This window comes from Corvus kubaryi, unplaced genomic scaffold (assembly GCF_017639235.1).
Source record: "Corvus kubaryi isolate FWS band 111438036 unplaced genomic scaffold, C.kubaryi_AGA036_p1.0 split3-73, whole genome shotgun sequence".
NCBI lineage: Eukaryota > Metazoa > Chordata > Aves > Passeriformes > Corvidae > Corvus > Corvus kubaryi.
The window spans coordinates 17,672,810-17,687,549 of NW_024582091.1; positions in this window are offsets into that span (position 1 = coordinate 17,672,810).

Below are 14,740 nucleotides of genomic sequence, written 5' to 3' on the forward strand. Positions count from 1 at the left end.
ATTGACAAACCACAGGGGCACTTAGCCTGTTCATTGGCCTATTTTAGGCTGGCTCATCATCACCATTCTAATTGATGACAGGTCTCTAGTTTTTCACTTGCCAGCCTGTAAGACAAGGAATATTAATAAAGTATTCTGGCAGTGGGAATGTTGGAACTGTTTCCAGCATTTTGAAAGCAATGAGCTCCTCCGCCCCCAGCCCTGCTGCTAATGCACAAGTGATGTGGTAGGGAACTTTTTCAGTATAAGAACACTCTCTTTTCTCCATTGACTCAGCCCTTGCAATTACCCACATCCAATGGGACCATAGATTTTTAATGTAAAGCCGTACCCTGCAACAGGTTGTTATTAAAAATTAATGCCATCAAAGTAGCTGACATCTATATGAAATAACAATATAATGTTAATAATATATATATAATGTAACATAATGTCTCACTTATAATAAAGAACATTTCAGAAACTGAGATTGGTTTTATTTACTGTTTACCACTGCCCTGTTCCCTAGATACTCAGCATTAGTATTTATTAGTAGGAGAACATACATCTGTGTTCTCCACTGTGCTTTTTTTCTGCACAGACTCCCCATAGAAGCCATTTTCTGGCCCAGATTATTTCACTATCTGACTGGAACACAGATAATAGAGAGCACTATACAGTATGCAGAGGCAGAGAAGTCACAGGGCTGCAGCAAACAGAGGAATCTTGGACCCATTAATCAATAGTTTGTTTAATCCACTTTCCTAGTCCATGGAGAAAAGTAACTCACTCCATCCTAAAAAACCTTTTAAATAGTGCAGCTGCAAATACCTCCCTATTTCTTCCTACTGACTATGGAGGGAATTATGACAGCAACCTCAGCACTGTCCATCTGACGTTCGGTGAGATGCAGCGCGCTTGCAGTGCTCTCGTTTCAAGTGCTTCCTTTTGACTTATCCAACTCGGCACAGGGACTGCAAAGTGACATGGTGTATTAGGCTTCACTGCAGTGGCAAGCTGTACTCTAGCTATCACTTTTTGTCCTGTTTTGTCATGCAAGGACTTTTCAGCCAAATTAATGAGGAAGAGAAAAAAGGCTCTATAAAAAGAGAAAAAAGGCTCTGTCTTTGGAAGAGTCTCTATACTTTTCCTTGGAAAGGAGGCTATTCCCTTGTCAGGAGACCTGAACTGGAAATCTCACAAACTTCTATTTCTTGTTGGATTCAATGTTGCTGTGACATTTCAACCGGCTTGGGTGGTGGCAGGGGTAGAGTGATTCAGTTCTGATATTACTTTTGGCCCACCAGAGAAGTTCAGTAATTAGTATTAGTAAGTTAATAATAGTTAAGGCCATTATTCTACTTGCAGAGATAGGTGCCAGATTTTATAAAGCAAGAATTGAGTTTCTGAACAGAAACATTCTTTTCAGTCTGATTTAGCAAAATGTAGAAAGTAACTTTGCCCTCCATCTACTTTTGCTTCTTTGACTTCTGTTATGCAGAGCTGAATTTATATTTCAGAACTGTAGCCTGAAGACCACCCATGTGGCAAAGAAGTCCTCTGTGCCATTTGGCTCTGTGTCTGTCAGGGATAATTGGTGATGGAAAAGGAAAAGAGTTAGTGTTGGTTTTACTTAACACTTTTCTAAATCAGGCCTGGAAGGGGAAAAGTACCAGTGAAGGAGGGGAGCACAGAAGGGAATGCTATTTTATTCATTAAAAATCAATGTCTGGAGTTTAAACATGTCGACAGGCTGAAGCTCTGTTCTGTGAGATGCTGAGTGCCCTTCAACCCCTTTGATGTTAGTGGTAACTCAGAGCTCCATGGGATTGAACCCTGCAGATTCTGTTGAAGAAAACTCACAAAGAAGAAGGATGCTCTTGGATTTTCAGCTGAACTCTATTTCTATCCCTCTCTTTCTGTCTCCTAGATCTAGATCTATCTAGATGTATGTGGTTAATTAATTTGAATTAAAGACATGCATACTAGAAGATTCAGTGTGCAGTTCAGCATGGTGTCTTTTCAGTTCAAATGCATGAAAGGAAATGGCTCATTTCTCAGAGACATGCTCTTGTTATTCCATTGGACAACAAGGGAGGCAATGCTTGTGTAATCCAAGCTGTTTGCTATGTACTCCTGTCTTGACACATTTTCCTGAATTTGGCAGACAACTCCTGTAAATAAAGGAACTTCTGGAAGTAAAAGGAAGGTGGAATTTGATCCCTGAGGGATTAATGACCTAGTTATTTTTGAAAATATGAGGCATCTGCAGAGAGAGTTCTCAAATTATTCCTTGCAGCAATTCTCACACACCATGGTAAGGAATTTCATAAATACTTTACTGATTGCCTCAGTTTTTTTATCATTATGCTATTTTTTGTGAATAAGTTGCAAAATATAGACTTCTCTGGTCCAGTGTTTGACCATGCTCGTTGTAAATCCTTTTCCTTGTATCAAATATCCATGGCTTCTCATCCTTTCACTGGGAATTGCTGGAAAGGGCTTGGCTTTATATTCCCTACATCTACCCAATAGGTAATGGTAGAGTACAATGGCACAGAGAGTAACAAGATCAGGCTGTTTAACAGAAGCTGTGCAACTTCATTGGTGCACAGGTTTTGTTTTGGTTAAACCCTGAAGTGCATCAGTATTTGGGGGGAAAACGAAAAATCCTTTGAGGAGAAGGATCATCTCCATATTTTCTGTCTGAAGGTGAGACTACACCTGCTCTGCCAAGCAGTGCAACCCAAGGGCCTAGTGTTTGTGGTGCTGTTGAGTTTGCAATAGATGTCACAACTGTGCTTGGTCCTTTCAGAGGACCAGGTGGTAAATCCCTAAGTGGAAAGGGCTGTGTACACTGCTGCTGCACAGACAATTACATATGAGCACGCTTGGGTAAACATGTACACACACGGTATAATTTTAGTATTTTACATAGTGCGGACAGTGATCAGATAATCTACTGCTGTTATGTTGTGTTCTTAGTGAATGTTGAATTTTTACTTTGTTTTTTAACAGCAGAATAAGTGACTCTGTGCCTTTGATTTCAGTATTGGTGAAATCAGGGAGAAACAATTCATGTTTCTTATGTGAACTAATTGCAAGCATTTAAAATACTGGATAAAAGTACTTAAAGGATTCCCATGTTTCATGTGGAAATGATTGTTGGGTGCTAATCTGAGGCTTATACACATTTTATATTTAACCTCTTATTAAACAGTCAGAAATCCCTCAGTTCCTTTACTATCAATACTCAAGTGCCTTTTAGTGGCACTGATTTCTTCAATTTCCAATGAAATCAAAAGAAAGAGAGCCATTACAGGAAGCCCTTTGAAGGTGATACCGAGAAGAATAACATAATGGTTTTCAAAGAAATTTCAAAGGTTAAATATGTGCATTTCCACAGCTCACTACTGTATTTACTCTAAAAGTGACTTCTCTTGGTAGATTGATTTCCCTTCTGAATAATGTAATGTGGGGTTTTTAAAGAATCCAGCAAAAAATCCCTTTAATTCAGTCTGGACCAATAGGCACCAAAATCAGTAGCAAAACTCCTACCAAGCTAAATAGAAACAGGTCAAAATGCTGTGCAATCAGAATTCCTCACCATAAAACAGTCTACCCCTCCTTTCCATCCTTCCCTGCTTTCTCTATGTTTTTATATCAGCTGTATGATCAAGTGATGGAGGGAAGGAAAAGTTGACCCTTATGCTAACTGAAGAAGTCTTGGCTGGAGCCAGCTGGTCTGCAGCATCTTTGAAAACAGTATGAGAATGGAATTTTGCATAAGTCATCAAGATTGAACACTAAAAGCAAATATATTTGATCATGCAAATTCAATAAAGAGATTGAAATAGGAAGAAAACAAAAACTGCAAAGTCTAATATAATCAACTGAAAAAGGTCCAACACCTGAAATGGTATGAAAAAATATGATCACATTTAAAATTTTTTATTAGAATAAGCCACATTTTTTTATTAACATGTAATTTTCACTTAAAAAGTTCATCTGCAAATGTCCTCTGAGAAATACTAATGGCATACTACCAAATAATCCATTTCATAATCATTTGGGGTTTTTCTCAATCTAATCTTCAACTCAGACTCATTAATGAAAGGATAGTATGTGGGTATTGCAATGAAGGGGAATTGTCCTGCTAAGTTAGTGAGCAGCAATACAAAATGAGAAGAAAACTGTGAAATGGAAGATGTGAAGAAGTGGTAGATCTGGATTTGTTTGGTTTTTTGTCTTTTTTTCTGTGAGAAATGGAGCTCATTTATCTCAACTCATAAAGGTCAGGGGAAATGGAAGCAGAGCAAGAATATGTCTGTGCTTCTGTGGGTGAATACAACTATTTTGGTATTTTGCTTCACCTCAATATTATTAGGAGCTTAAAGTCTTGGAATATTAACACCTCAGTAATTAGCTTCCAAAGGAACAAAGAAAGGCCTTAAAGGGAAAAAAAATGTTATTGATAGGCAGATTCTTTGTTTTACCCTGGATGAGAAGTATAAGAAAACTTTAATGTCAAATCTGCCCATGGTCTGCCTGTTACTGCCACATTCTGCAGGCTTTTGTTCAGTCATGGACTGCTGCTTTTGAGATCAACCAAAGTATAACTTGGGGTTTATGTTGGATTATTTACTTATTTATTTTTGTTAGAGAGCTGTGTATAGGGACAGCTCATCTTTCCCAGGTATGATTGTTAGGGATTGTATTGGGTCTGGCTGTGATGGAGTTCATTTTCCCACAACAGCCCTCACAGCGCTGGTTGCTCTGGCAGCTAAGAAAGGTGTTGTTAACACACCAGTGTTTTAGCTGCTGCTGAGCAGTGCTGGCCCAGCATGAAGAAAATTAATATAAAACTTAAGGAAGTTTAGACAAGACAAAAAGCAAATTCTCCTAGAAGACAATAGAACTATTCCCAGAACACAGATACAAGGTAACTAAACTTGTACTAAACACAGCTGTATACTAGACTAAACTTGTACTAAATGTGACCAAACATACTGAAACAAACTTAGGGAATCCTTACTTTAACCCATAAAAGTTTTAATAGCTTCATAATATCATGACAAGCAATATAACCAAACAAACTTGTTCTGTAAGAGATGTGTGAATAAGAAATTATTATATCATTTATTATTCATGAAGAACAGTAAATTATTCTAATCACATTTTCTGTATTATGAAAATTGTAAAAAGTGGTGCTGCAGGCAAATGAATGGCCATGGAAAGTGTGATCATTCATTCCAATCTTTTTTTAATAAACTTTATTCAAATTAAAGGAAAAAAAAATAATTACAGGGAAGCCAGTATCTAAAGTCTATGTCAGTGAAATGACCTCATGCTTTAAAAGGATATCAGAAGCCTCTTCAGAGCAAAATAACTTGTCTAGTATTAAATATTTAGACCAGGTCCTGAGACAGTAACACCTATCTTCAGTAAGTTGATTAAAATGCTTTGAACTCCAATACCAATTAAATATACTTTGGAACTCTTCACTTTGCATAGTCACAGCTCTATTTTGAGTAAATGTGTACACCAGAGTCCAGTAAAATACAGTGAATGTGAAAGCTTTATTTTTATTTAATAAGTGGAAAGATAGATCAATGGCTTGGTTAAATGAAGCCAGGTGAAGTTTGACCTTCTGGATGTTAATAAATGGGGTTTAATCTAAGTGGGTACTTTTGGTATTTTATAAAACTTTAATGTGTTGAAGAATTTGTGTCTCAGCTATTTTAAAAGAATTCAAATGTTATTTCACGTATATACACACTGGACAGATGTTTAAAAATTCAGTTTTTATGGAATTTTATGGTTATTATTTTTCTTTTTCTTCTAGATTACAGAAAACAGATCCTGTGCTGAAAATCAGTGCCTTCAGAGAAGAGAGAGGACCACTGGAAAACTCCTTGAGGACTTTAATATTGCCATTCTAAAATACTGATATGTGCTCAAATTGGGGGAATGGACTAGAAAACCTCAAGACATAATTTTGTTCCTATTTGTATAATTGTATGTTCCTATAGAATCACTAAGGTCAGCAGTAAATGGGGATTCCTAACAGCATTCCAAGAAAGGTATTCACCACTTTTATTTTGTGATGTTTAGTAACATCCCGAGTTTATGTGCCAATTGAGAAATATTTTTCTTTTCACAGTTTTTGTTTTGTATCCTTCTTACTATGTCCTTAAAATGCTCTGAGTTCCAATTTCAATAACATGCCTTAAAGGGCAGCTTTGAGATGTTATTTTGCTGTAAGAATAACAATAGTACTGTCTGTGCAGAGGAGAAATGCTTAGTCTGCACTAAGCTCCATACTGTCTTGATTAAACTGCTACTATACCAAGAACAGCTATTTTAAAAATAGCTGAGATGTGTAAGTTTGTGACTGAAGTATAGACCCAGTATTTGAGTGGTCAATTAACATGGATTTCATTACAATCAAAACACACTAAGCCTCAGGAAGAAGAAAAGGATCAAGACAGCATCCTATAAGTAGGAATTTTTATGAAGGACACAAAGAGAAAAGAAGATTTATACCAACAGCATATACCTTTGGTTCATCATAACATGACACAGCACATCCTGAAATAAGTGTTCAATACAGGCAATATTCTCTAAGAAGGGCACCAAAATGAATATGTTAAGCTAGAGGGCTATTCTGTATGGGGCCAAGCTTAGGTGAAGTGAATACCTCTCAATGGTTACTGTAAATGGGAAGGTCAGCAGCCTCTCTTTTTCACTAGACAGATGAAATGCTTTGTGGAAGCCAGCAGGAAAATAGCGTAATAGAATTAAAGGTATAGCTATTGTGAAGCATTATTTTTTTAAAAGAACCTGGGCCACATGTTGATTAAGAAGGTAGCCACTGCCTTTATCACTAGTGATTTGCTTCTGTCATATTTTTCTTAGAGCTATTTCTCTATCACATGCATACAGAGAGAAGAGCAGAACTTTGGGTCAGGTCATGGCTTATTCAGCCTGCAGGGAACTGTGCTGATACCCTTTTGGCATGACAAGCCACAGCCAACTGTATTTAGAAAAGAGATGTCTTCATGGAGACATATTTCTTCACTCTGATGACCATGGAGTGCAAGAGTGGGGAATACACAAAGTGCCTTTGCACCTTCAGTGTGCTTTCTGACATAAAATATGGCAGGGGGGATAATGCATGCGTGCAGACTCATGCTTGTTCTTTTTGAAGAAGCTGGGAGGTTAGATAGAAGCAGGTTGATATCGCAGAAATGCAGCTGCTCTGTACACTGGGCTGGGCTGAAAGCAGCAGCAATGAGCCCCGTCCACCATTTAGCCTGTCATCTCTCCCCACCTTTCCTTTCTTATTAAGAAGATGATGCATTTCCCATTTCAGTGAAAGGAAAGACCCCTGCAGACGGCACAGAAGCTGGATCATGCTGCAACATGTTTAATGTTACAGGACAGCACTGTGTTGCCATCAGAACTAATCCCAGCAGCAGCATATCAAATCACCCCATTTCCATTTAGCTTTCGTCAGTATCATACACAGACAGATATGGATTTGGTCTGGGGAATAGCATTTACCTTTGAAGTCCTTTTTAAATTTTTTCCCCTCTACATCATGCATTCAGCACTAATAGAAAGTTTCATTTCAAGAATGAATTCCATTTAGTTGCTGAGCATGTATCGGCTACACTGCTGATCATCAGTGTGATAGGGATATTTTAGGTTTTCTCTTCTGCATAAACTTCGTCTCTTTTTCACTGCTTTGCATGGCTGTTCATTTTGACATGTAGCAACTTATTTGCTGCAGTTGTCCCAGAGATCGCTTTGATATTTTCTCTTTTGTTGTGCTAATAGAACCACTCTTCTCTCTTACTTTGACCTTGCATATTTAGTCAAGGTTTCCAGCTCCATATTCTTCTGTATAGGCAGTCCTAATTTTTGTAAAGCTTTCATTACAGATTAGCCCTTCCTGCAGCATTAAAAATGAACATGTTTAGGCTGCTTTATGACATTTTTCAGAGAGAAGCCTAATATTATTCTTCTTTTTCTTTTTTCTAGTCTGGCAGTTGGTCACTACTGAATTCAAATTGCCCTTGTATTTCAGTCAAGTGTCTTGGAACAAAGATATTTACTTCCACATATTTGCTCCTGCTACCTCTGTGTTGATTTTTTAGTTAGGCACAACTAGATGTGGCCCAGTCAGAACTTGTAGCTCTTTTTTTGTCTTCCACTGCATAATAATCTATTTTGACATATAGTTAATTTGTCTTTCATTGAAGTGTTTTCTGCTAGTAATATAATTTGGGATGCTGCAGAGTATACTGAATACACTTTTGCCCCGGTGTGAAAACTTAGAGCCTAGAATGGGAAACGTTCAAGCACTACTGTGATCTTCAAAATAACATTTCAAAGGAGAACATAGACAGACTTGAGTAACTGAAAATCTATGCAGTATCATTTTTAGGGTTTCTTTTACATCAAAGTCACTTTTATCAATATTCACATTACCACCACAGCCAACCAGCATTCTTCAGCTCTTAACCACAATCTCTGAACAAATTCTGTGGTATGTTTCAGGTGTTTCGTAGCTGAATCTTTTATAGTAGGATCTTGTTCCCTTCCTTGAATGATTCCTTTTTAGATGCCTTCCTTTTCCCACTAATACAATCTGGGTGCACTGGGGAGGATTCCTTACAGTATAATGATTTGTCTCAGTTTAAGGTTAAAGATGGGAGGCAGGTTGTATTATAGTACCAATGTGGGCTTTTCTCATCTTTCTGTTAGCACTGTGTATTAGGAGTAGATATGCTTATTGTTTACATAAGATTCCAACTATTCGTGAATTTGCTAGGTTACTGATCTCGTAGCAAGCTTTTCAAAATATCAATTATACAAGAAGATAATTCTGTTAATCAGATTTGCATTTCCACTTTATTAATTTCTTGCTCCTCTTTAATTTTCATGAAAAATCTCACACCTATAAGTCATAATGAAGTACAATTTTAGGAACGGGAGGTAATGTTTTTATATATATATATGCATCTAGGTATGAATGTACATGTCTCAGCCAAATTTCTTGTGTGTCAGGCTTCCCACATCAACAAATTAATCTGAAATATTCCTTGCTGGATTTTAAAGTCTCCTTCAGGCCAGATCATGTATCACATTTTGAATTTAAAATGCAGTTTAGAACGCTTAGTTTGTTTGTTTGTTTTCATAAATAAAACCATTTGTTTCGTAAGAGATTAGAAATGTATCACCTTGTACTTTTCCTTCACTTTTCCATATTTCTGGCACTATTTCTAATTTAACCATTATTGTTTTATTAATTAAAAAAAAAAAGGCAAACCAAAATCATGCAAATAAGGAAATAACAAATGTGTTACCCTATGTAAAGGAAAAAAAAAATGCAATTGTAAACCAGTATACAGATCCTATTCAATATGAAAAAAAAAATTAAGGATCATGGAAACATTTATCATATTTGCCTTTCTTATGACTAAAACAATACCTTAAAATAGATTAAATTAAACAAACAAACAAAAAACAAAAAATAACTTTTTTTTTCCACCAGACTTGACAATAATTAAGGAAGTCACATGAATGAAATAGCACAGCCATGTGAATTATCTCCCAAGTTAAAGCGTAAACTTCTTTGGATATCCCAAATTATCCTCACTACAAATTCTTTTACTTCTGTAGCAAAGTCTAAAGTGCAGTATTTCATATCAGGCTTGGTCTAGAGCAGAGGTTTTTTATTATGTGTCACTTAGTATATTTTCCCCTGTTACCACTTTCTGTTATGGTCACATTGGTAAAAGCATTTGTATAAAAATGGTTGTATAAGCAAAATATTCTTCTTGTGTGTGTGATGGTTGTTAATTTCCCAATAAATTGATGCTAGCTGAATCTATAAAAGAACATTTCCAAGGTGAACTATGTCTCTAGCATAGTGGTTTGTTACTATAATTCTACTGGCAACTGGCATAACTATAATTACAATTCTTTTTGATTGCACACATGGCCTCAGAAGAAAATAGATATGTGCTGTCTTTCTCTCATGTCCAAAAGTGAAATTTCACAGCTTATATCCATAAATCAGTGGACTATCTCTCAGCACAGCAACAAACTAGCATTTTGCCTCAATCTATTTCAGGCTCTGGCCTTAATGAACAGTTAATGACTGAAAACAAAAACACAAGAAAAACCAAAATGTTAATCCATTGTGGTTTAAAATTTTTGGAAACCTTTCCTTTTTTTTTTTTCAGGAGGTTTTTTTTGTGTGTAGGGGTTTTTTTTTTGGTGTGTTTTTGGGTTTTTTGGAGGTTGGTTTGTTTGTTGTTTTGGTTTCTTTGGGGTTTTTTGTTTTGTTTTTGGTTTTTGGTGGGTTTTTTTTGTTTTATTGTTTTGCTTTGTTTTGTTTTCTTTTGTACTGATTTCATACATCTCTCAAATTCCTTGTTGAATGTTAACAATTTTCTTTGACATTACCTTGTTTAAGTAAAGGCAAAGGTCATAGGAAATTAAGGCTACTTTTAATTTATTACCCTTTCTGAATTCATATAAATGATTTTTTTTGTGACATTTGTTTTCCTTCTAGAACAGTGATGAATACCATAAACTCTCATTGCATTTCAAAAAATACATAAGGTTATATGAAAAAAATAACTAAGGAATGTGCATCATTACAATCCAGGTGAAAAATCTTTTACAAAAAAGTGAATACATTTGCTTAGAATGGCTTTTTTGTTCTGTTCAGTTTTTCTTAAGACTTGGGAGTAAAGCATACATTGCAATACTGTATACAACTTCCAGAGAACATTTTTCTGGCATTGATACCTCCTGGGAAGGAAATGGTGAGTTTGAGCCATGCTAGCCATGCTATGCTTGGCAGAAAAAAAAAAAAGTATATTTAAAGCATAATTTCTTCATGAATTAAACAAACTATAAATGTTTGAACAGTCTCTGAGGATATATTTGTAAGATTCATAAACAATGAGTAGCATATATAGAAATACGAAGTGATGGGGATAAGACAAGTGCCATTCCTCCATTTATTATTTGGGTCTGATGAAATGAGTATTATCTGGCACTTCTAGTGAAGAGTTTCAAATGAATTACATTTGAATGCATTAAGAGTGGTTTAACAGATTATGGACACTGCCAGTGATATGTGTGTGGTGCATACCTTGTTCAAGAATTCTTTATGGTTTCAAAGGCATGTTTCTTCTCATTGTCTTTATATTTTTCTATTTCATCCATGTGACATAAAATATGAAAGTGTGTGAAGTTAAAGGGATGGAAATTAATAGAGGATTCAGATTTAGTCCTAGTCAGTTCCTTAAAAGTAGAAGCAGTGTTTTTCTAGAGTAAATGTATAAGGTGTTTCATGTCTGAAACACCTTAAATATTTCAGTCATGCTTTCAACACTGAAAATCTGGTTTCCATATGGAATTCATGACATACTCCTAGCAATTTTACTGTAAAGCATAAAACTTGGCTTGTACCTGAAAAAGTCCAAATGCATTCATACATTTTTCATCAATTGTTCAAGGATACTGAAAACTATAAATGAAAAACTTAAAAACCCATTGCAGTACCCATATTGTAAACACATACAAAAATCCATTTTATACCGAAGGCATGTTCAATTCCTGACCATTTTCCCACTCTACCTGTTTGTTCTATTCCAGTTACACAGAAAGAAATATCTTGAATTCATCTGTGCCATTTACACATCACCTCTCTTTCAGTTTCTAAGAAGTAATTCAGCTTGGGAGCAAATCAGACTTTTATTGTCATTATGGCTTGGGTAAAACCACAGAAAAGCCAAATTTCCGTATTTTTCCTGGCCAATTGCTCACACAGGCATTAATACGAACTGTAAGACCATTTTCCTGAGCCGCAGCTGTTGTCAGTAAGAACCTTACTACTTTTAAAATTGAATTGATACCTTTACCCTCAGTTTAGACAAGAGAAATAATAGTGACGGTGCCAGAATACATCGATATAAAGCTTCACACCTTTGAGTCTCTTGGGGCATCTGTGCTGGGTCTCAAGCACAGTCTGCAGGACTGGTTGGCATAACAAACCAGTGTCCCAAATGGGAGCAAGCTATTTGCCAATGTCCAGATGTTGTGTCCAGATATGTACTAGAAATTTTTTTCTGGGTGAAATATTCTTTAAAACCATGCCAGTACAGAGAAAACGTAGGTCTTTTTTCATCTCAGCTTCCTGTTTAAACCATGAAGGTGAGTTGAAACCATAGTGGACTTAGATGTCAGAGACAATTCAAAACACAGACCTAGGTTTGATTTTACTTGTTTAAGTGGAATACTAATGCCCTGCTGAGCCAGCCCATTCAGATCTATGCACAGCAAAACAGCAAAATCTGCCAGGGTGGCACAGATGAAGTTTGAAGTGGGAAAATGTTCAAAACATTTTTCAGGCTTGCATACTTTTCTATTTTTTTAATGGTTTGTGAAGGTCTTTTCTCTGTCAGAGGAGAATCTAAAGTAAAAAGGGCTCTTCACAGCCTCCTTGATAGGCTGTTGAAGCTTTTCAAATGTAAGAAAAAAATGTTGTGGGAAGGAAAACCCAGCAAAGCTTGGTGAGCTTAGCTGGAGCTTTAAAGAGATTATACCCAAAGTTCAGGCAGACTTAGAAAAAGTTGAACTTGACTGTTATCTTGAAAAGCTTTCGAAGGCAGGGATCATCAACACAACCACAGCTCTCATCTCTGGCAAACAATTTCAAGCAGCTTTAGTATCAGATAGTATAGCTTGGGGACTCAAGAAAGAATTTTCAGGGCTGCTGTTTCTTTATAGGTTTCAGCTTTGGAAGCAAAGTTTACTGTTGCTACATCTAGAGAAAGAAAAATAGTAGTTAGATATGGAAGATGTGTTCGATGGTCATTCCCTCAGTGGTATTATTTTCAATGGCAGCAAGAATAAATCTGATATGATTCGATTTTTATTTTTTTTAGAAGCAACTACAGCATTAGATGGTCCTTGTGGTTGGGAACAGCACCACAGGAAAATTTCACCCCTCTGTCAGGCATGGTATTTTGACTGTTCAGAGGACAGGTTTTAATGGCACGTCACAGGAAATAAATTCTTGGGTTCATTTCAACTTGTTAACAGAACAAAACACAGCACCACCATAGCACCTTTATAGATAGTCTTATTATCATAGAGTCACAGAATCATAGAATGGTTTAGGTTGGAGGGACCTTTAAAGTCATCTAGTTCCACACCCTTTCCATGAGCAGAGACACCTTCCACAAGAATGTGTTGCTCAAAGCTCCATCCAGTCTTACCTTGAACACTTCCAGGGATGGGGCTTCCACAACTGCTCTGGGCAACCTGTTCCAGTGCCTCCCCACCCTTACAGTAAAGAATTACTTCCTATTATCTAATACAAACCTATCCTATGTCAGTATAAACATGTCAAGGGCTAACTGAATATGGTACCTGACGTGATTTCTTAACATTTTTTGCATTTTCTTTGTGGGTCCAAGTTACTGAACATGTTCCTTTTCAGGGACAGGAAAACAGAAAGTACTAATATTACTTGCTAAATAAGCTTCTTTTGGGGTCTCTTGTGTTTTGGAAAATGAGAGATGACGTTCATGGTCTCGATTCACAGAAAGAATGAATAATGCATAAAATAATTATGTCTGCCTACTGCAATGGTATGCACTGCCACAAGCTGCCAGAACAGCAATGTGCTGGGGACACAGCTTTTGAAAAACTGTTTCTAGAGCCATGTAAAACTAAATTATTCCAGATTAGCAATGTATTTATAATATTAAGTAGGTATTTAAAATCATCTTGCAAGTCAAATGTCAGCAGTGAAGATCAATTTAATAGTTTTATCTTTTTTTACCACATTGTCTGCAACAAAAATAGTGCTTCAAGTGAGACTTCCCAAATATGTGTCAGTTGGAAGCTCATTAGCCTCAGTTTGATCAAATTTACTTGTACCTGGTATCCTCTGCTTCAGCAGAGAATAGGAACAAGACAGGAGTGACATGACAATGCTGAGGAACATCTACAGAGGAAAATGCAAATTATCTTGTCATAATTTATTCTATTACACCAAAAAAATTTGTCTCTAAAATTCAAAAATTTTAAGGAAAGAAAATAAAAGCAGTATCTAACACACTTATATAGTTTGTTAAACTATTCCACCCAACTGACTTTCCTTTCTTTATATGTGTTCTGTTGTGGTGGTCAGAAGCTAGTCCTAGTAGCCAGGCTGAGGACTGGGTTTGTAGCTGCATTCTCCATAGGTGTTAAGAAAAGGACATTTCCATTTAAGAAAAAGGGAAAGGCTACATAAGCTCTAACAGCAAACATTAATACAAATTATTCCTCTGCCTTCTGCTGCATGATGCTTTGCAAAATCTCATCTTCTTCAATACTAAGAGAACAGACGTGTCTTTTAGACTCATGTTTTGCATTATTAACCTGTCCTAACCCTTACAATTTCAGCTCCAGCAAGTATGAGATTTATATGCAATTTCTTATAAGGAAGAATGTTGAAACAGTAAGTTTTTTCATGCTTATCTTAGCATTTATATAGTTTATTCATCATTAAAATCAATGCATAATCATAGCTGGATGTATGAACAAGCTGTCAGGCACATTGACAAATTCAAGGAGGCAAGTAATTTACCAGAGTCTCTACACTTGGCTAAGGAATAACAGGCTATGGTGGTAATCTTTTCAAATGATCATTTTGGGATCATTTTTCAAGCGCAGATTTAAA